Here is a 22,132-nt window from a genome sequence, read left to right as displayed (position 1 = left end):
ACTATGATGTCAGTAAACCAGTCACTCTTTCCTGTCTTGCTTCAAAATTTGGTCTTGGCGCAGTTATTCTTCAGGAAGGCAGACCAGTAGCCTGTGCATCTAGAATGCTTACCCAAACTGAAATGCAGTATGCTCAAATTGAGAAGGAACTTTTGGCAATAGTATTTCAAAGTTTCATGATTATGTCTATGGTCAAGCTATTCAGATTGAAACAGATCACCAACCTCTAGTTACTATTCTAAAGAAGCCTACACATTCAGCTCCAGCAAGATGACAAAGAATGATGCTTAAACTACAAAAGTGCAACTTCAAAATGGTCTATACAAAATGGAATTTTTTTTATCTGGTTGATACCTTATCCAGATCGCCCAGAAATAAAACAGAACAGCTTAATGCAGAGAATTTTGACTTTGATGTAATGGTAGTGCATAATTTTTCTACCACGAGACTTGAAGAGCTGAGCGATCATAAGAAGACTGATCCAATTTTGCAAAAGCTCAACCACTGCGTTAATGCTGGATGGCCATCGAAGCAATCTAGTGTACCACCCGAAGTGCAAACCTGTTTTCCTTATAGAGATGAGATGTTGATGGAAGATGGAATTATTTTCAAAGGTCCTAAAGTTGTTGTTCCTGCTTCCTTACAACATGAATATATCCAGATTTTGCATTGTGGTCATCCAGGTTCTAAATCTACCAAAAGAAGATGAGAGAACTAGTATTTTGGCCTTCACTAGTGAAAGACATTGATCAAGTACTTTCTTCTTGTTCGGTATGTAATAGTACTAAACCGCATTTGCAAAGAGAACCACTTCAGCTAAGTCAAGTTCCTGAACTACCTTGGTCAACAGTAGACACTGACATATTCGAGTAGAACAATTAGCATTACTTAGTATTGTAGACTCTTATTCAAACTGGTTTGAGATTTATTTACTACCTAATCTAACATCCACTACAGTTATTACTAAGTTGAAACATTATTTCTCAGTCCATGGTAGTCCAAACAAAGTTATTTCTGACAATGGTCCTTAATTTACTAGTCAGTTATTTCAGAAATTTGCAAGAGAATGGGACTTTGTACATGTCACTAGCAGTCCTGAATATCCACAGTCAAATGGACTAGCTGAACGTGCAGTGCAGAGTGCAAAGCAATTACTTGAAAGGTCAAAGTGTGATAATACCTATGTCTTTTTGAATTTACATAATCTGAGAAACATACCTTGTGACGATATACTTGTCTCGCCTGCTCAGAGACTTCTGCCCAGGCAAGCCAGAACAAGACTGCCTATTAGTTCCAATTTATTGAGGCCTAAAGTTAAAAACAACAGATCCATCAGAGCCCCATTGTTCAGGAAGCTTTCTTTCCAGAAGTCCAGTTATGAAAAGTCAAGCAGATTTCTTCATCCATTGAAAGAAGGAGAGAGAGTGAGGATACAAACAGCAAAACGTTTCAACCGGATTGGTCAAGTAACAGATGTATGTACAGAGCCGAGATCCTACTTCATAGAATCTGAGGGTGTGGAGTACAGGAGAAATAGCAGATATCTTCTTCCTGTACTAGAATCGTTATCACAGTATTGTTACTGTGGTACAGACTCTAGATCTCGGAGCAATCCAGACAATGTTCCTGTTCCAGAACGTGTCTTACCTTCTACTTCCATTCCTGAGATTCCTGAGGATGTTCCCAAAGTTGAACTTTCAGCAGAGACCGTTCCAGTTGCGAAGTCTAATTCCCAGTTTTATGTCACACGATTTGGTCATACCTCCAGACCTAGTGTGAAATGCACAGTGACCCGGACATAACTGTACATACAGTATGTACCTAGTTCAGTGTAATTGCATGACAAAGAACTATTTGTATTGTTTGCATGTGAACTGATATTCTCAGCATTGCATTGTCTGTTTCTCAAAGTGGGAGGATGTAGAACAGAGTGTGTGTGCTGTATCTTTAAGAAGCATATCAAGGACTGAACATGCATATATAAATAGCAAGCACATGCTATACCCCGTGCCATTTTGAAATTGCAGCCAGACAGTGAGCATGTATGAATGAATGTAGCTAGTTTGTATATAAGTTACCTAAGTTAAAGTTGTTAAGCTTCAGTCGTGATGTGTTTGTACATAATAAAACTGCTTGAATAGAACCAACAAAGACTCGTCTAATGCATCCTGACTAGATGAATGACATGTTCTCTAAATGGTATGAGACTGTTGTAGCTTTGATGATTTTGGGACTGTTTAAGGGGAAAAATCACAGCTGATGTGCTTTCTGAGCAGCTAAACCCAATTTAAGGACTTCTTAGCCTGATCACAGGTAGCAAATTAGGGAAAATGTATCTACTGAAGTTTTTGCATCTGTAACTGCCAATGGTTACTCTTACTGCATGGTAGTGCATGATGGTGCACAGAGGTGTGCTACATGTAAACAGATGAATACAGAAGAGCAGTGGCTGGTCGCCTAACTCTGTGGAGCTGTGTTAAAACATGTGCACAAATAGGGCTTATGTAGCAACAGTGAACAAACTTGAATTACAGAAGTTGACCAGTAAAAAAAGCTCAAAACTGAGACCTGTGCCAGCAAACTTAATCAGATGAGTCCTAACTGCACTCTCCTGCCACAAGGGTGCAGGGGAGGCCCTTTACAACAAAGGATAGCTTGTGTGACGATGTGAGGTATTGCCATCTGTGCCAGGGAGAGTGGGGTAGTGCATGTGTGGCATGAGTTTTGGAAAATAGTTTTGTAAATAATTTTCTGTCATTTGACTGTCACACTGACTTGTACGGATGCCTATGTTAAAACATTATCAACAGTGTTATTATAACTGATTAAATAAAGAATTCTATCATTTTCAAATACTGCAACAGATCTTAGAAAAGCTCTGAATCTGTTCTCTGCCAATCTCATGTGATCAAATGTGATGTAATTCTATAACCAACACTGCAGTGCTGAAACTCACAGATCAGCTTGTTTCATTTTGTATTATTTGGAACCTGATATAAAAATATACAACAGTTATCACAGTCAGTTCAGTTAGATTAGTGTAAGTTGGAAGAATATCACCCTGCCTTGTGGAAGTAAGCAACTCAGTGGCTAATCTTCCTTACTGTATTAATTAAGTTAGATATGGAACAGTTCTTCTTTAGACAATCAGGAATTACAGTGAGATTAGCTAAGTATTGTTTTTCTGCATCTGCTTGAATCTCTCCAACAGTTATTTTTATTTTTCTTGTGATTGAAACTGTGGTATTTATTGCACTTATTTATTTTATTTTATTTATTTTATTGCATTTGTTTACCGGAAAAGTCCACTGGGCCTAATAGAGCCCATTTTCAGTGGATGCCCAAGGAGAAAAGCTCCAACAAGAACATAGATACAGACAAATATAAACATTAATTGGTACAGATGTAGAAACAGTGTTACACATGGCCATTACATAAATATGTACATAATATATATACATAAAAGCAGGGATCTAGTTGGTTTGATTACAGTAATATATACAGAAAATGTACATTAAAGCAGGAATTTAGTTGGTTGCCAGATAAATTCAATCAGAGAGGTATAAAAAGAGATATATTAATCAGTATTATTTTACCATTTATTTAATATTTTCAAGTGTTCTATTTAATATTTATTAAATATTTGTATACGTTTAATTGTGGCTGGTCTTTTAGACATTACTTTTAACATCTTGAGAGTAATTGTGCTTATTCTAGTGTCACCGTGACCACTCCAAAAAGCCTTGCTGCTTGGCTTACACTCTGCCATTTATGTTCGTTATAATTGGATACCCTTGTAAGAGCTCGACAGTGACTGTCTGGTGGCAGTATCGTTACCTTTTTGTCTGGGCATAAAGAGGCACAACTAGTAAATTTATGCCGGCCTTTCTCAGGACTGTGTGTGTGTGTGTGTGTGTGTGTGTGTGTGTGTGTGTGTGTGTGTGTGTGTGTGAGAAAATCAAATTGAGAGGTGTGGGTGTGTCATTCACCTGGAACGGCTTTTGGGGGAAATTGTGTTTGATGCAGAGAGCTACTTTTTGAAAATACTGTGTAAATTCATCCCTGTTTTAGTGACGGTCTCTCACCAGTGTCAGTAGTGAGGATTGAGGCTCCTTGATTACTGGTCCGGGTAGCCTGGTTTAGTGCTCAGTGTAACAAATAGAACCAGATTCAGCAGGACTGAATCTAGTCTGTGCTACAGCAGACAAAACATGCAACAAGTCAGCAAGAATAGTTTTAAAAAATCAGCAATATAGCAAAAATACAGTATAAAATTGTACTTATGGTTAGCAGAATGCAACAGATTCCTTGGATTGCACAGATGAATACAGCAGAGCAGTGGCTGGTCACTTAACTCTGGAGCTGTGTTAAAACAGTGAGAAATCTGAATTAAACAATTTAACCAATAAAAAAGCTCAAAACTGAGCCCCGTGCCAGCACTCTTCAATCAGATGAATCCTAACTGCACTCTCCTGCCACAAGGGTGCAGGGGGTCCCTCTTCAACAAAAGATAGCCTGGTTTAGTGCTCAATTTAACAAACAGAACCAGATTCAGCAGGTTTGAATCTAGTCTCTGCTACAGCAGAGAAAAAGTGCAACAAATCAGCAAAAAACAAATACTTTGCACACCCTCTACTAGATCCCGAGACCATCTGCATTCCAGCCCTACAGTTACACCTGCTTCCACAGGAGTAGCTCAGAGAACTACACTAACACAGCCCCCAACTGTCATAAATTATGCAGTTGAGTTTCCCACATTAGGGGAAATCGCAAGGGTCAACCCAAACAAGTGTGCAATGGAAGAGCCTCTCTCCTGGGAAACCACAACCTTGATTGTGGTATTCCCACTGCCAGAAAACCATTATGTAATTAAGCATATGTTGTCATACTTCTATAACTATATCAATAAGCATGCACTGAGAGAGGAATTTCTTGTTGTATGTGAATCGTATGTCTGGTTAACAAAAGGTTTCTAACAAGGTATGTGTAGGTTGTATGGTTATCCAAGATATGACAATTTGTTTGTGAACGTTTAGCAAAATGTACAAAGGTGTGTGCCCATTATAATATATTACAGCATTTATGTTAAGACTGAATGCACCGACTGTTATTACGGTAAAGAATACATCTTGCTGATAACATTGCTATTTGTGCAGCTTCAATAGCAGTTTTAATAAACAAAATATTCACATTTCTTATCTTATATTTTTTAAGTTGATTTTTCCAAAAATGCTCTCGAATGCAAGGATGTGTATAGGCTACTAGAGGTGTGACATTCCACACTACATAGGTGTTAACGGGTTAAGACTGCCAACAGTAAGGTGATAAATCTTTAGTTTTTGTTAATAAGAGTTAGGAAGTAAAGGAATGTTGGTGATGGTGTGTGAGTAATGGGATCCAGGATTTCTGTGGGTGTGTAGTGTAAGGGTCAGCACCATTTCCTGAGCAGTGTGTGAAAACAATCATGACTTCTACTCTTCAAGACTGGCAGTTAGTGCAGGTGGTTAAGGCTCCCCCAACTGTTAACCAAGGGGTACAGAGTTTGATTCCTTCCACCTCTATTTGCCTAGTGTGTGTCTGAGCAAGTCACTTAACCAGATGGTGCTCCAGGGTCATCCTTGAAAAGGGACACTTATGTCTAGTGGTTTGCCTAGTTAACAAATAGATATATAAAAAAAAAAAACAAAAGTTCAAGTACCAGACAGCTAAATGGCCAAACTACAGAGCAAGGTTGCGTGGTATTTGAATATGCATATACTTTAAATACGTTGACTGTGTTTGTTATTAATTACAGTGAATTGACATCCTCAAGCCAGCAAAAAAGTAAAAGAAAGAACAAAAGGTCGTAAGATATTCTCCTCTGATGGTCACCAGAGGAGTGCAAAGCAAAGTGAGCATGATTCTACTCTTCCACTCTGGTGCTTTACTTTTCTTACCCCCCCCCCCCCCCCCAGGGCTAATAGCTAGGTATTTATTTATAATTTAACATATACACTATAACTGTCTAACCTTCTGTGAGATTTTTAATAATAGATTTTGATTGGGTGTGGTGGATCATTAGTGAAAGGTTTGTCATTGATGTTATTCTTACATGTTGTAGATGGAAAGAATGTTTAAAAGTGGAGGTGATGAATAATAGTTGCACAGTGGAGCAACATCAAAGTTTCATCATTTTGTGTAAGAGTAGCAGTAATGTCTTGCATACCTAAAATATTAATGGATAAATAGGAAGAGCGAGTGAGAGGAGGAGGAATGATAATGTAATATAGTTGTTGATCTGAGATTTAATTGTGGGAAGGAGGGAGGAATTAGAAGACGTTCTAAGTCAGACCACCTGCGGCAGGAGGGGTGGGTGACATGTTCAAATAGCCATGGCTTATTTACAGTTCAAATTTATGAACTAAGCCCCGGACTCTGGTGACAGAAGTCAGGAGAAGTGACTTAGAAGTCCACTAGTGTAAGTTTGGTGAGTGCCTGCAAGTAATAGAACTGTGGAGAGAGGATGGAAATAACAGTAATGGCAGAGAATCTAAGTGGCCAAAACAGCTGTTGGGGACAGATGTGTTTCTGGGAGTAGAACCTTAATAGTACAGAGGTTTATCAAAATGTTGCCTTGTGAGGTATGCTGCTGAAAGAAATGTGTCCTTCCTTCATACTCTGGCAACAGGCAAATAGAGAGGAGTAGAAGTGAATTCTATGCCCATTGTATTACTCAAGTGGACCTATGAAAGATAACACATCTTTCAAACTGAGCTGAAGAGGATACTGTCCGAGTCCATGTAAAATTCATTGTGTCTTCCTAGTTGATGAACAGTGGGTTTAACTGAATCTTTGCTCAAGTCAGTACCCAGGAGCATCAATTAATTCATTTTATGTAGGTTTGCTATTTCAGGGCATTATGTAAGAATCTATGTGCGGGTTGCTGGATCTTCATAGTTATTCCATTTTCTGTTTTTTTGCTTCAACATAGAAGAACCTTTGACAGGATAAATTATTTTTTTTTCCTTATACTTTCCTCCAGGACCTTGTTTGATGGCTTTCCTGTCTCCACCTATTTGGCCCATTAGTTACATTGGAATTGGGAAAAGGGTATTCAAGACTATGCAAGAGCCATACCATTCCTGCCAAAGAATCCATACCAGACCTTCACAAAATTGAAAAAAGAGTTGGGTGGTAGAGTTTGGGCCTGGAAGGGGAATGGTCTACCTTCTTCCCTTGGGGTACCCCCCCCTTGACAGATCTTCTGAACTCACAGTCATTGCATCCTGAGGGAACTTGTGCCTTAATGTGCCAGTTTCCCCCTCTGTATTGTGAGAATGCAGTATGGCAGTGTAGGTTTGACTGGCTCAAACCTCTACTAAGTTAATACCTAGTGCTCTGACTATGTGTTATTTGTGAGGTGAGCCAGAGTTCCCTCCACCCCAGGATGCGTGAGCTGTCAGCAGCTACTTACTCCTTTCCTCCCTGGTCAGCTCCTACAGGCACCCAAGCTGCTAATCAATTTCAGATCATCTCTGACATAGTCAGGGCTTTCTTCCTGTATGCCACAGAGCTTGAACAAATGTCATTTTGATATGATCTTAAATAGCCTATATTTTTAAGTAGGCCAGCCCCATTTAGATCTCCTGTGATGGCCAGGAGGTGTTAAGGTACTGGATGGCATACTTTCAGTCATGCCTTTGGATATGTGTGATAGAACTGGTGCTGGGAGAAAAGAAGAGGCTATGGTTTCATTTGACTCCTTGTTCCATGGATGTCAGCATTGAAGGTTTCAACCCATTTTGGACTAACATGACTTAGTTAATCAGGAAACTGAAGGTATGCTATCAACACACTCTGGGAGCAGGATTAGTTGTTTTTCCCATACTCTGCCTGACCATGTAGCAAAATATTGTTTCACTGACGCACTGTGATCATCTTTGGGCTGCAGTAGCCATGTGACTTTGCCTTTTTTGCTTAGGGCCTTCACATGACCATAAGTCTTGTTTCATCTGCCAAAAACCTTGTGCAGCCATCTGCATGCGTTGAATATTTACTTGGAAAATCAGTGCCTTAAGCCCTTACCTTTAGCTATAGAGGGTCAACCCGTTGAGCCACCAAAGAAAGCGGCCAAAGTTGCTAGGTTTGAATCCGTTGCTGCACCTCCTCCACCCAACGTTTCTTCTGTAGCCAATGGTAGCCTGGAGGAACAATCGGTCGCCACTGGTATGGGTACAGCTTGTACCATTGGGGAAGCTGCCAGAACCCAGAGTGGAAGGCATGTCCTCGGTGGTAATGCAGATGTTGGTTGCTTAAACCAGACGGATCCCTCCACTACTACGCAGGTTTTTGAACATAGGTCTTCCTTGGCCCCGATGTCTGCTAGGCCTTCCCTTAAAAGAAAACCAAAAACAAAGCATGTTTCTCCTTTTGCAGAGAGCCAGCCAGACTTGGCAGGCCTTTTCGATGCTATTATGGCTCTGAGGCCTGCTGTGCCCTCATCCTCCCCAGTGGCTCCTCCTGTGATAAGCCCTAGGCCTGAGGCCTTCGATATTTCCCAAGCTGAAGCAGAGGACTCCTCTGACTCTTCTTCTTCAGAAGACTCTTTATCATATGTCTCCCAGTTACCATCCTCCCTTGGTTATGCCTCCCTAGAGGAAGATTCTGCAGAAACTGATTCTGCAGGTGAAGATCTCACCTTTGGGGAGACCATTTCCAATATGAGGGAGTATTTCAAATGGGACTGCTCTGAGTTGACAGAAGTTCAGAAAAGATACTATGAACTCCTTCAGATGGACACCCCTGCTCCTTCAGCTATACCCCCAATCTTGCCAGCTTTTCTGGATGCATTTAATGCAGCATCTATTAATTCTGATTCTCAGCCTCCTGCACCTCGAAGAACTGACAGATTTTACAAGGTCTCTGAAGAGGCCACATTCTTTAAGTGCCCTGCAGCAGACACTGGCACTGTATCAGTTTCTGCTGATAAGGCCTCAAAGCTGCTTCCATCTACCTCAGTTCTCCCCACAGATAAAGACAGCAAGGCCATGGAGCACCTTGGTAAGAAAGTTTATACCTCATCTACCTTGGCATTCAGGGCAGTAAATTATCAAACCCATATGTCTAAATATGCTCTAGCTCTTTTAGGTCAAGTCACTAAAGTTATGAATGATAACCCAGACTCTCCTACCAAGGCACAATTATCCATCCATATTTCCCTGTCTTCCCAGGTCACTAGGCATTCCATTAGGTGCAGCATGATGCAGCTGAAGCTTCTGCCAGATCCACTGCATCTGCCTCAGTCCTGAGAAGATATTCCTGGCTAAGGTTACAGCCCTTACCTGATGATATTAGTGCAAAACTTTTGAATGTGCCTCTGGATAACTCTACCCTCTTTGGGACAAGGGTGGCTGAGTTGTTCAAAACTCTGCAACAGAAGGGGAAAAAGTTATAGGACCTGAAACACCTGTTTGTTTCTAGTATCCCCAAATTTTATGGGAATTACCCATCAAAAACTCAATTTATAAGGAAACACTCTGCTCCCCTCCTTCCAGGAGCAGAAAAAGTGCCAGGAAGCAACACACCCCCTCCAGGCCTGCTCAGACTCCAGCCCAGAAGTCTCAGTTTCAGGACAGGTCAGGTAGTCTCTGACTAACTACCATTTCTGCAGAGACTCTCGATTTCATCCCCCTATCCCTAAGGCTCTCTCACTGTCTCCCTGTTTGGAATATCATTACCACAGACAGATGGGTCTTATCCATCCTAGAAAAGGGTTATTTCATGACCTGGATCACAACACCCACCTTGAGGGGCATTCCACAGCCGCCCCCAAAGAACAGCTCCCCCTCTTCCAGCCAGTGATAGCCTGTTGGCCCAAGGAACAATTCAGTTTGTCCCTGTGACAGAAACGGGAAAAGGTTTCTATTCCAGACTTTTCGTAGTCCCAAGAAAAGATGGTCCTTGGAGACCAGTCCTAGACCTTTTCCACCTCAATCTCTTCCTGCAAGTACCCTCCTTTCATATGCTCACTCTGCAGACCCTCTTCCCCTTGATTTCTCGTCAGGGATTCTTGGCCACCTTGGACATCAAGGACGCCTATCTGCACATCCCCATAAGGCCCAAATACAGGAGATACCTACACTTCTCTGTGGGCTGCTCAGATTTTCAGTTCTCTGCCTTGCCCTTTGGACTTTCTACAGCCCCAAGGGTCTTCACCAAGTGCTTGGCACCAGTAGTGGCCTTCCGCAGGGCTCAAGGGAGTCAAATATTCCCTTATTAGACTGCCTCATCCAGGCAGATTTCTCAGAATAAAACACGGTGGTTCCACATGGCAGGCTAATGAACAAAATAAATGTATTCAGATAAGGTAAGTGCTTTCACGGACACCTGCCGTGTATAACCACCGTGTTTTATTTTGATTTGCTTACTCAGTTATTTCATCGTTGGTTTCCTTGTCCTTTTTGGAGATTTGTTTTTTTATAGAGTGGTCAGAATTCCTGCAACACCATTTACAAACAGTAATATCACTCCTGCAAGCACTGGGCTTCAAGATAAACTACACTAAGTCCAACATGAACCCATCTCAGGACCAAATATTCCTGGGGTTCAGGATAAGGACAGATGTCATGAGGGCCTTTCTGCCACCTCAAAAGATGAAAAACTTAAGGCAGTACCTGTTCACCGTCCTTCAAGCCACAGCCTTGACTGCCAGGCAGTACCTCAGACTCCTGGGCCACATGGCATCGACTATTCCCATGTTGCCATTGGCAAGGCTCCACATGAGAATGTTACAGTGGTACCTAAGGTCTGTATGGACACAGCACTCCCATCTTCTAGAGTTCAAAATCCCCTTCATACCTTGCCTCAGGAAAGAAATTCAGTGGTGGTTGAATCAAGTGAACTGTAACCCAGGACTCCCCTAGCAGGCTCCCGTGCCACTACAGGAGATGTACACGGATGCCTCAGATCTGGGACGGGAAGAGCCACGGCTTCCTTAAGAGTCCAGGGCACTTGGCTGGACTCCATCAGGCAGGAATATATCAATATAAGAGAAATGAGAGCAATTCTTCTGGCCCTGAAGGCCTTCCAACATATACTGAAGCAGGGCCCACTAAAATTGTTCTCAGACAACACTACAGTTCTGTGGTATGTGAACAGGCAGGGGAAACAAGATCCTATTTGATATTCAGACTTTCTCTCCTAGTGTGGGAACTTGCCACAAAACTGAGTCACAGTCTAAAGGCAGTGTATATCCCTTCAGAACAGAACAACCAAGCAGACACCTTGAGCAGGTCCATGTCACGGTCCCACAGATGGATGCTTCACAGGGATGTGTTCCTGGACATAGTCCACAAATGGAGTACACCTCTGATAGATGCTTTTGCCTCCCCTAAGAACAGACAACTTCCATCCTTTTCTACCGGCCTACCCAGTCCTATGTCAAGGGCAACGGATGCCTTCTCAATCTCTTGTAATGGGATGTTTCTGAATGCATTCCCCCCTTCCCACTTATTCAGAAAGTCCTACTGAAAATCCAGCAGGACAAACTAAAAATCTTTTTGGTGACTCCCTTTTGGCCAAAATGGGATTGGTTGCCTCTCCTTCTGCATTTAGTCAGGAGCAATCACCACAAGTTTATCTGATAGAGTGAGCCTACTCACACAGGACAAGGGATCCCTAATCCATCCCCACCTTCAGTCTCTGAACTTTACACTGTGGGTAATAGAATTCTGATCCCTTACAGACACCTTTACAACGAGGTGCTCACCGTCCTGCAGAAGGCCAGGAAACCTAACACTAGGAGATCTTACATGTCCAAATGGAAAATATTCTCCATATGGTATCTACAAAGACATTTGGACCCTTTTCAGGGTGTTGTCTCCTTGGTACTCTCATACCTATGTGAATACTTGCAGACAGGTTTGGCGTACTCCTCTGCCAAAGCCCACCTTGCTGCTATTTCTGCTTGTCTGCCTATGGACCCTCTTTGGCATCTCAGTTACCTGCAAAGTTATTCCTAAAGGGAGTGTTTCATCTCAGACCCCCCAGGGAACCCCTCCCACCACCAAGGGACCTGAATTATGTTCTGGAGAACCCCACTGTGGCAGCCTTTGAACCAGCTTCTAGGTCCTGTCTAAAACACTGCACTTGGAAAAAGATTCTCCAAGTAACTTTGACATTAACTAGAAGAGTGTCGGAGTTACAGGCCCTCATGGCTATCCCCCTTTCCTCACCTTCCACAAGGACAGGGTATCCTTTAGGACTAACCCTTTCTTCATGCCCAATGTGGTCAATGAGCTTTCCTTAAACTAAGCTATTCACCTTCCCACCTTCTTTGCCCATCCACAGAATGACAGTGAGAGAGTCTTACATTCCCTTGATGTGCATAGGTAGCTTAGGTTTTACCTTGACAAGACCAAGTCTATCAGAAAAACAGACCAATTGTTTGCCTCCTTTTATCCTAGGGCTCTGGGGAAAGCAGTGACAAAGCAGACAGTTTCTGCCTGGATTTCCAGGGCAGTCTCCTTCTGTTATGCATACCATGAGAAATCCTTAGGGTCTAAGGCACACTCCACTAGGGTTATGGGTTAATCTGGAGCCTTCTTTAAACAACTGAACATTGCCACTATTTTTGAAGTAGTTAAATGGACATCTGTCCACATGTTTACCAAACATTATAAATTGGATCACGTTTCCAAATCCAGAGCTGTCCTTCATGGATTCATAGAAAATAGTTCAAAGCCTCCCCCCTCTTTTTCCCTTTGGGCTTTGGCACTCACCCAAGGGTTTGGAATACTGCAACATGAGAATAGAAGGACATGGAATAGTTGTGTAAAATCTTACCATAACCATAGATGTCCTTCTCTTCCATGTTGTAGTATTCCTTCCCTCCCTTCTTCAACTAGACTGCCCTTTCTTGGATGACACTGGACTTATGCAGTTGTCCTGGGACTGGGGTATGACTGGTGCACCCATTTCTGAGGTCTGGTACATGCAGATGTCACTTTTATGGTCCATGTTCCTTTAGCCAGTGTCAGATGTCCTACCTACCCTGCGGTGACTAGAAGCTTTTGTATACTGGACGGATGTTCGGGTAGCAAGAGAGAAAAACCCAAGGGTGTGGAATACTGCAACATGGTAGAGAAGGACATCTATGGTTATGGTAAGATTTTACACAACTATTCTTTATATTTACAAACATTACATGCATAGAAACATATATTTAGATTTTGAAGATTAAAAAACTTTTTATGCTCATATTTATAAATGTGTACGCAGGATTACTGCTTCCTGATAAGAATAGATTTATAATATGATTAATCAGCACAGGGTGTGTTGCACAGAAAGGGGTTATGCACTAGTATTTATCAATGAAAGAAGCAGAGTGTAGCATTTTTTAGGTAAAGCTTGAATGTTTTTCCTAAATCAGATACACAGTGTCAGTTTTCGTATATTCATTGCGAGTTTGTTCCATTTGGCTGGAGCAATTTTGAAAGACTGTTTTAACAATAGCTTTGCGAAAATGAAGTCTCTCAAGTGAAAAGGAGTTATGGTGAGTTTTCCCGCTATCAATTTATTTTTTATATATATATTTGTGTGTTGTACAGTTTTTCCTGAAGTTTGTTAGTTTGAAGGTAAGAGTTACTAGTACGAGAATCCAGATTGTGTTTTGGGGATAGAACAGTGGTGCTTCCTTGGTGCAAGAGTGATTAAATGTAAAATTTCACTAATAGCACTTTGGATACCAAAACTGTTCTGTCTGGAGCCAAGTGTAGAAAAAGAAGGGACTTTTCTAATCTGGGTATGAAAATGTTTATGGACAGAACTGTGCATGCTTTTAATTGTTTGCTATATTGTTCTCCATTGTCTCTTTGTTTGAATATGAGGTGGGTCTATTTGTAGTCCTAGTCATGTCCTGTTCATCTCTCCAGTTTTCTTGCCAGTCACTAAGAACAAATCTCAGACTATGTTCCCTTGACATGCTAGGTTTATTATTTTTCTGCTTTTTAAAGTTTTCTGGTGCTGTCTTCTCTGGTTTTGATCCTGGCTTCCAGGAAGAAGTATAAATGTGGGGAGCAAATTTGCACTGCAGAGAGCCTACTTTGTACCTCTTATATTTAGGGCTCAAGCAAAATGTGTACACATGTCCCCCCCCCCCTTACATCCATTTCAGCAAACCTTTCGATGACACTATTGTATTGCTTTTACAGAATGACCTGCCTTCCCAATAGATACCAAGGATGGAAACATTTGAGGCAGTTCTTCCTCATCGCTTCATATACCGTTTGGGGTCCCCAGTAAACCTGTCTTCTGTCCTCCAGCTTCCTCCTCACCATGTTTACATTTTTTTTGCTATGTTCCATCTCTGACAACTGAGCTTATATTCTGGACATTCTACTGACCTTTTCATTCCCTCTGAGTAAGAGGCTTATGGCCTATTCATTCACTCACAGAGAGAAAAGGTGAGCATACCAGGAGTGGTGCTGTCATTCTGAAGAGGATCGGCATTCTTCTTTTCATCTTTAACTCCTTTGGCATACCTATTTAGTGTCCAGGGGCTTCAGCTTGGCATGAAAAGGGCCTTTGTGACATGTAGTGGGCCTCTGCATGAAGTAATATATTTGCCCCGCCTGTTCCCTGTTACAGACAAGAACCTCAGTATGGTGCCTACTTGCCTTTGGAGATTCTACAGCAGATATTGTGTTCATGAACACACACCTGTCTTCCTCTTTATTGAAGAGACCACAGCTGGGTTAAGCCATGTAATTTATCTCCTACTCTACCAGCTTCAATAAGTGCCCGAGACACCAATAGAATTAGGGTCAACTGAGTCATAGTGAGGGCTTTATCCCCTTGTTGCCAGTAGAGATGGCCCTTAGTTATATGCATATTGGTTCTACAGATGATTCTGGTCTTCACCCCGTCTCCTTCAAGGTTTCAGCATTTCCATTCCATTTCTGCCCAGCCATCCTTTGGGCGGGCCTTCATTTTCCAGTTTTCTCTTCCCCTTCTAGGATTAGGAGGACTGCTATTTCCTCTACTCAGGACCCATTTCAGCTCTTATAGTAATCACAGGAGGTTACTAGGCTATTGACCCAGAGGTCATTTCAAGCCTAGCCGTTTCATCCTAGTGTAATACCATAGATTCTCTAGTCAATACCCAGGATTGTATTTAGTAATGACTGCCTGTATTGTATTATATTTTTATATATATATATATACACACACACACACACACACATATATATATATATATATATATATATATATATATATATATATGGGTACCTATGAGTTGATCGACAACTCAAAACATCGAAAGTGACTTCACCGACAAGTCAAATAACCGACATCGCAAAACACGGGCGTTTACCAGGTAACGGATGTAAATTCGCTGCTCATGCCTACCATGGTTGCATGACACTGCCACACTTAACAAACCATGGTAGGCATGAGTAGCGAATTTACATCCGTTACCTGGTAAACGTCCGTGTTTTGCGATGTCGGTTATTTGTCTTGTCGGTGAAGTCACTTTCGATGTTTTGAGTTGTCGATCAGCTCATAGGTACCCATATATATATATATATATATATATATATATATATATATATTTATATATATATATATATATATATATATATATTTATATAAAATAGTTTAGAAAAAAATAATGCCCATCATCTAACTCATTTCCAAAGTAAGCATTGTTATATCAGCAGCAGTATTTAGCAACAATGGAGTTCAATTTACTTTGTGCCTAGCTCTGCTTTCACTTTTTCAGCTCTTGGACTGATGTCAGTCCAGGCTCTTCTAGGCTTGCCTGGTCCTTGGCTGTTTCTCTAAAATCAGACCCCATGTTTAGACAACAACCAGTTCAATGTCTTGCCTTCCATCATTGTACCAGTCAGTCCCCTGCTATCAGGTCTGATGTCAGGCTAGTCTTGACATCCACTTTGCCATTGACCTGCTTTCTGACATCCAGCCCATTTTTAGTCTTTCCTCTGACATCAGAGGTAGCATTTCCTGTCTCGCTCTGCATTAGGTCTGGTGTTGGGATACCCATCAGTGTCAGGGTGTGCTGTAATGTCCAGTTATATAGGTTTATATCAAGCAGCTGGTCTCACATCGGGTTATCATGTATTGGACTTGACCCCTTTGTTTCAGGTCTTTTGCACTTCCTTCATGAATTCCTATTAGTTGTCTGTGTCCATTTCTGTTCCTTAATGTCTGGCAGCTGTCATGTTGGCCACAGTGCTAGTTTGATTGCCAGTTCCAAGGCCCTTGGCAGTTTCCCTGCAGCATAGCCTCAGCTCAGCAGTTGCAAACCACTTCTTTTCATGAGCAGTCTTCTGTAGTGGATGTCACAAGGTTTTTAAGTTTATCAAAGCTTACTACCTGCTGGCCTTCAAGAAGGGTGATTGCCATAACCAGATGTTGATGTTTTCTGCTTGCTGTATACTTTTCAGGATTATGCCTGAAGGATGCTAATGACTTAAGACTACAATGACTACAGCCTTGGAATGTTTTATGTAATGTATCTGTCATGTTTTTGTTATTAATATTTCTTGCAGTGCATTATGTTAAGTATTTGTTATGTTTTCCCCCACTATAAGTACTTTTTCTGTTTAATTTTAGTATTATTTTCCCCAATCCAGAGCCTTTATGGTTGTTTATTTGGTAATCAAAATATATGTTCAATTTGTCAAACATGATACCACATTTGAAAATCCTTAAACACTTGAAAAAGGTACACAGCAGCAAGGACTCGTTCCTCAAAATTTATTCATAGCACTTTCATCTCAGACAATGACAAGACTTCATCAGATAAAAGTATAAACTCAAATGAACTTTAAATACCCATGAAGCCAGATGACATCAGCATCTCATTGCACATCTAATGAGAAACATACACAATTACTCTAAAATACATATAGTGACATACATAAAAAAAAATTATCAACAATTCAAATTGAAAAAAGAAAGTAAATAACAGTAACTGTTGAATTTATCTACATTCTGCTTTCAATTTTAAAATACATCCAATGGATGCCATCTCATTCAACCCAGGCCAACCTACTGCTCTCAAATGTAAAATCCAGTACAGCTCCCTTTGCTCAAGAAAAAGTTAAATGTGTTCATAAGTACGATTTTTTAATTTGCGCTCATTAGTATATGGGGCATTGTGTCAATGCTGCCTGGTATTTTATGTCAGAAAGACTGACCGCAAATTAAAAAATCATGTTTATGAACATATTTATGAAATAAGAAGGGAAAAAAAAGAAAAGAAAAAAAAACAACCAATGTCCAATTTCGGCACTTATTGGACATCCCTGAGCATCAATTTAAGTTTGTAGTAATTGAACAAGCTAAACCTAACCCTAGGGGTGGACCATGGCAACTTTTTCTTTCTTCAACCTAAAAAGAAAAAACAGAAGACGAGGCATTTGGTCTCTGTCTGTCTCTCAGCAGCTAGGGGAAAAGGCATGGGAAGACTTCTGACAGGGGTTGTTCAAAGCTGTTGTATGTTTGAAACCTCCTTCCTTTGGGTCTCCACAACCAAAGGCTATGCCTCACAAACCTGCCCTGGTTTCCTTTTCTTCTGATGGGGAATACGACTATATGACTCTGACCATTTTTAGGTTGTTCCTCATAATACATTCTCCAGGGCAAGTCTTTTCTGATGAACAGGGCTCCCTCTCATCAGATTCCTCTATTGAGAAACCTTCCTTTATACAGAATATGATGGAAGACTTTGAATGGTAACCCACGCAGATCTTTGATGATTAGAAGAGGTATTACACTCTCTTGGAGATGGGTACCCCTGCCCCTTCTCCAGTCCCTCCTGTCCTTGAGGGTTTCCAGGACTGCCTTCAGTCCACATCTTCTAAACCTGATTCTCAATCCCCAGCTCCTAAGAGACCAGACAGGTTTTAGAAGGTGATTATTGACCAAAATAAATAAAATATGTATGTTTTTTATATATATATATATATATATATATAAATATATATGTGTGTGTTTATATATATATATATATATATATATATATATATATATATATATATATAAAATACACACACACATACGTGTGTGTGTGTGCATGTATATAGATTGTGTAAATATATATATATATAGATATATATATATATACATACGTATGTATAACTCTTGAATCCTCTCATACAGCTTTCAAAAAAGCTGTTAAGTCGCACTTATTGGATCACTGGACCTGCCTCTGCTCATCCCCTGGCTGATCCTGCTTTCTCCTCAATTACCCTGCCAATAACATTGTTTATCTATCTTCAGCTACCCTACTATTTGATACTAATCTCTACCATGTTAAGTAACCAGGAAATGTACCCAAGACGCTCTATGTATTCTGATATATCCTAATTGCTTATAGTGTAGAATGAACCTAACTGTTATTCGTGAAGAACTTATCTCAATTTGTTATTATTTCAATGTATGTAGCTATTTCATCTATAGCTGCAACTCAATGCATGTTCACAATGTACTGATGTTGTTTGTGTGTCATATCGTATTATATGCATACTGATGTTGTTTGTGTGCCTTATCTTGTTATATGTATGGCTACTTACTTGTCAGCTGGAGGTTTTCTCCCCGGGCCTCTGCTGAAATAATAAATACACGCGCGCGCACACACACACACACACACACACACACACACACAAAACAACCCAGTGGTAGACCCCACTGCAATATCTCCCTCTTTTCAGATAAGCCCTCCAAACTTCTGCACAGTGCAAGTGCCCTACCAACTGACAAAGATAGAGCATGGATAGATGGAGAAAGAAGATTTACACATTTGCTACCCTCGTCTTTAAGGCAATTAATTACCAGACTCAAATGACAAAGTAGATGATCTCAGTCCTGCATTCCTTAAACAAAGTTATACTAGACCCTTCTGCAGCAGAGTCTAAGTATCAAATGCAGAGCTCACTATTGCAGGCCACTCTAATTGGCAGAAACAGCATTAAGTGCAGTTAAGGTGTTGTGAATGCTTCTTTTATAGAAGCTGCCACTGGATCTGTTATTCACAAGTATGCATGGCTTTGCAGTCAGACTATACCTGAGGATTTCATATTTAAAATTACAGACTTGCCATTGGACAAAGACTTACTGTTTGGTCCGCAGGTGACCAGCCTGTTCAAAACTAAGACCAAGGTAAGACCATGAAAGACTGCAGACAGATTATTCTCTCCTCAGTACTTGGGTACCATAGTAACTGCCCATATAACTCTACCTCCCTCATTAGAAGGGATCGGAGGACAGCTCTAAAATAAAGAAAAAAATCCTAGGAAAGGTACTCTGAAAAATCCCATACGGAATCTCCAGAGGGGAGGCCCCTCTTTGGAAGCAAAAAACTGTGACTACCTCTGCAGCACCCCTCCCCCTGCCATCAGTCCCATTATACCTCTTTCCCAAAGTCAGTCAACCCCGGCCAGGTGGGATGTTATTAGCATAGACAAGTGGATCCTGTCTATCATGAGGGATTGTTATGCCATGTTCTTGGGAAAAATATTTCCCCTCTGAACAGCATGCCACAACTTCCTCAAAACCCAGTATCCCTTCTGTCTCCATTATTCAGGACATGCTGAATTAGGGTACCTTTGAATAGGTCAAAAGTACTTCATGGGAAAAGGGCTTTATTCCAGGATTTTTGTAACCCTAAAAATGGTCAGTGTTGACCCATCCTTAACCTGTCCATCCTGAACACTTATCTGAAGGTAACACTTTTCAAAATGCTTTGTTTTCATACTCTTCTGCCTTTCATCCTCCCCCAGACTTTCTTAGTGTCACTACATCTCAAGGATGCCTACCTACGCATTTCCATTCATCCCTTTTGCAGAAGATTCCTCAGGTTTTTCTCTGGATCCTCACATTTTCACTTTACTACTCCATCTTTTGGTCTTTCCATAGATCCAAGAATGTTCACAATGTGACTAGCTCCAGTAGTAGCTTTCTGTTGTACTTAGGCAATTCCAATATTCCACTACCTGGACGACCCACTAATCCAGGCTCTCTGTCAGAAGTTGGTTGGTCTTTGTTTTACTATAAATTGCAAACAAATCACGCATTTTTCCTAAACCGTACCTGGTGTTTCTGGGCTGCAGACTGGGCATAAAGAAAATGCATGCTTTCCTTCCCCAGGAGAAGGTTCACAGTCTGTTTATTTCCAAAGTCTATCCTCCACAACCTATTGCTTAGCAAGAGAGATGCTAAGGACTTTGGGATTCATGTCAGCCACCACCCTTATGTTCCCCCTAGCCAGACTTCAGATGAGGAAAATTCAGTAGTATCAGAAATATGTTTGCCCCAGCACTGTCAGCCCTTGGACACTCTGATCCCCCCTTCCTTGTTTCAGAAAGGAACTACTTTGTTGGTAGGGACAGGTCATCCTCAACCTGGGACTGCCATTCCCAGTACCTCCTCCTCTTCAACATGTTCACACAGACACTTTGGACAACTCATGGGAGACATGGACAGGATCACACCAGATTCAGGGGAAATTGCAACCTCATTTCCTGAGGAACCTATTAATCTGAAAGAAATGAGGGTTGTTTTGCAAGCCCTCCAGATTTTTACCCACCTTTGGAAACCCTAGTGTACACAGACAGCACCGCAGTCATGTGATGCATAAACAGGGTGACACCAAGTCTTGTTAGCCTTACAGGTTAGCACAGGAGGCATGGAATTTGACATCCCAAATTGACATCACACTCACAGCCACATGCATCCCTTTTCAGGACAGTGTGCTAGAAAACTCCCTAAGCTGCTTCCTGGAGGTCCTCCACGCATGGAATTTGAACAGAGAGGTTTTCCATATGATCTTCCTTCAGTATGGTAACCTCATATAGACCTCTTTGTGTCACCAACCAACCATCAACTCCACCATTTCTGTACCATGGACCCTTGCCTAACAGCCTGTAGGACAGATGTCTTTTCCTTCCAGCAGACAGGGAAGTTCCTTCATGCTTTTCCTCCTCTGACTCTTCTTCCAAAAGTTCTTCTCAAGGCACAAAAGGAAGCAGACAGACTTCTTTTACTGGCAGCATTTTGGCCAAGGCAGCGTTGGTTTTCCCTGTTGTTTCACCTGACAATGGGAAATTACAGGAGAAGTTCTATTCAACTGGACCTGCTAATTCAGCAAGAAGGATTGCTGCTCCACCCAAAATTTTCCATCCCTCTAAGGATGATGGAATTTTAATTCCTGAGACACCTCTTCTCTGCTTCCCACTAACTAAGCAGGTCAGAATGATGCCACCACAGGTTGCTATACTGTTGTCTGCAATGTTTAGTAGAATGGTTAATGCCAGTGGTATTTCTTACCATACTGCAAGCTTGTGCCAGGCATCAGTATTGTATAAAGGGTTATCATGTTGTCCCTGTAGTCACTGCTGAAATTTGTTGTGGATGAAGAACAAGAAAATCTTGCTCACACTTGGGTACCACAAAAAGGGTCTTTGATCACAGTGTGTGAAGCAGCCATAGTCACTCAGAGAGGTCTGCTCGAGGAACAAAGTGGTGGCTTCTAGCATACAGGCACACATTAGCCTTCATGTGATGGTCATCACAGTGCACCAGTGAGACATCCAAAAAGTATTTATTGCTAACCCATGGTTTTACAAGCTCCACGGATTCCAGGCATGAGTATATTGTGTATAGTCCAGGGATGAACAGGTTATCACTATTTAGTTTTGACACCATGGAGCATCAAGGTAGCAATTCAGAGACAGCTGAGACAAATTCCATGCTCAGTATAACTGCAAATCTAGCCTTCTTGTGCAGTTGGAATTCTGTGCAATAATGTACTGTTTTAGATTTGTGAAATGCTTTTGGTGTTATGTCTGTAATGTTTTGCTGTGATGTAGTAGGTAGTGCCTCTTGTAATGCTTCTTGTGATGGTTTGCACATTTGAGTCTGGAGAAATTAAATTTCATTAAGTTTGCGTTGTTTTGTGAAGTCTGAATGACAATAAAGTTCAATTTGACTTGAACTGCTACACTATGAAGCCCAAATTAGTGCAATATAAAACAGCATTGACCTACTATGAAAGGCTGGGCTAATATGAGCAACTGTTTCCTCCATTAAGACATGAGACTTTGAAGTAGGCAAGCTGTAGGAAGAAAAG

General features: G+C 41.2%; 1 protein-coding gene and 1 non-coding gene across 3 annotated transcripts in view; one reads left to right on the top strand and one right to left on the bottom strand.

Annotated features, from left to right (window-relative positions):
• The window catches only part of LOC122796468 (zinc finger protein 2 homolog), a 1,186,442-nt gene that overhangs the window by 768,811 nt on the left and 395,499 nt on the right, over positions 1-22,132 (top strand). The window lies entirely within an intron of this gene.
• LOC122797410 lies at positions 4,698-4,862 on the bottom strand. Its single transcript, XR_006364130.1, has one exon. It is a non-coding gene; the product is annotated as a U1 spliceosomal RNA (small nuclear RNA).

Source organism: Protopterus annectens, chromosome 3.part0, assembly GCF_019279795.1.
Source record: "Protopterus annectens isolate FY-2018-M chromosome 3.part0, PAN1.0, whole genome shotgun sequence".
Lineage (NCBI taxonomy): Eukaryota > Metazoa > Chordata > Ceratodontiformes > Protopteridae > Protopterus > Protopterus annectens.
The sequence above is the reverse complement of the archived record's forward strand: the minus strand, read 5'-3'. Positions and strand labels throughout refer to the sequence as shown.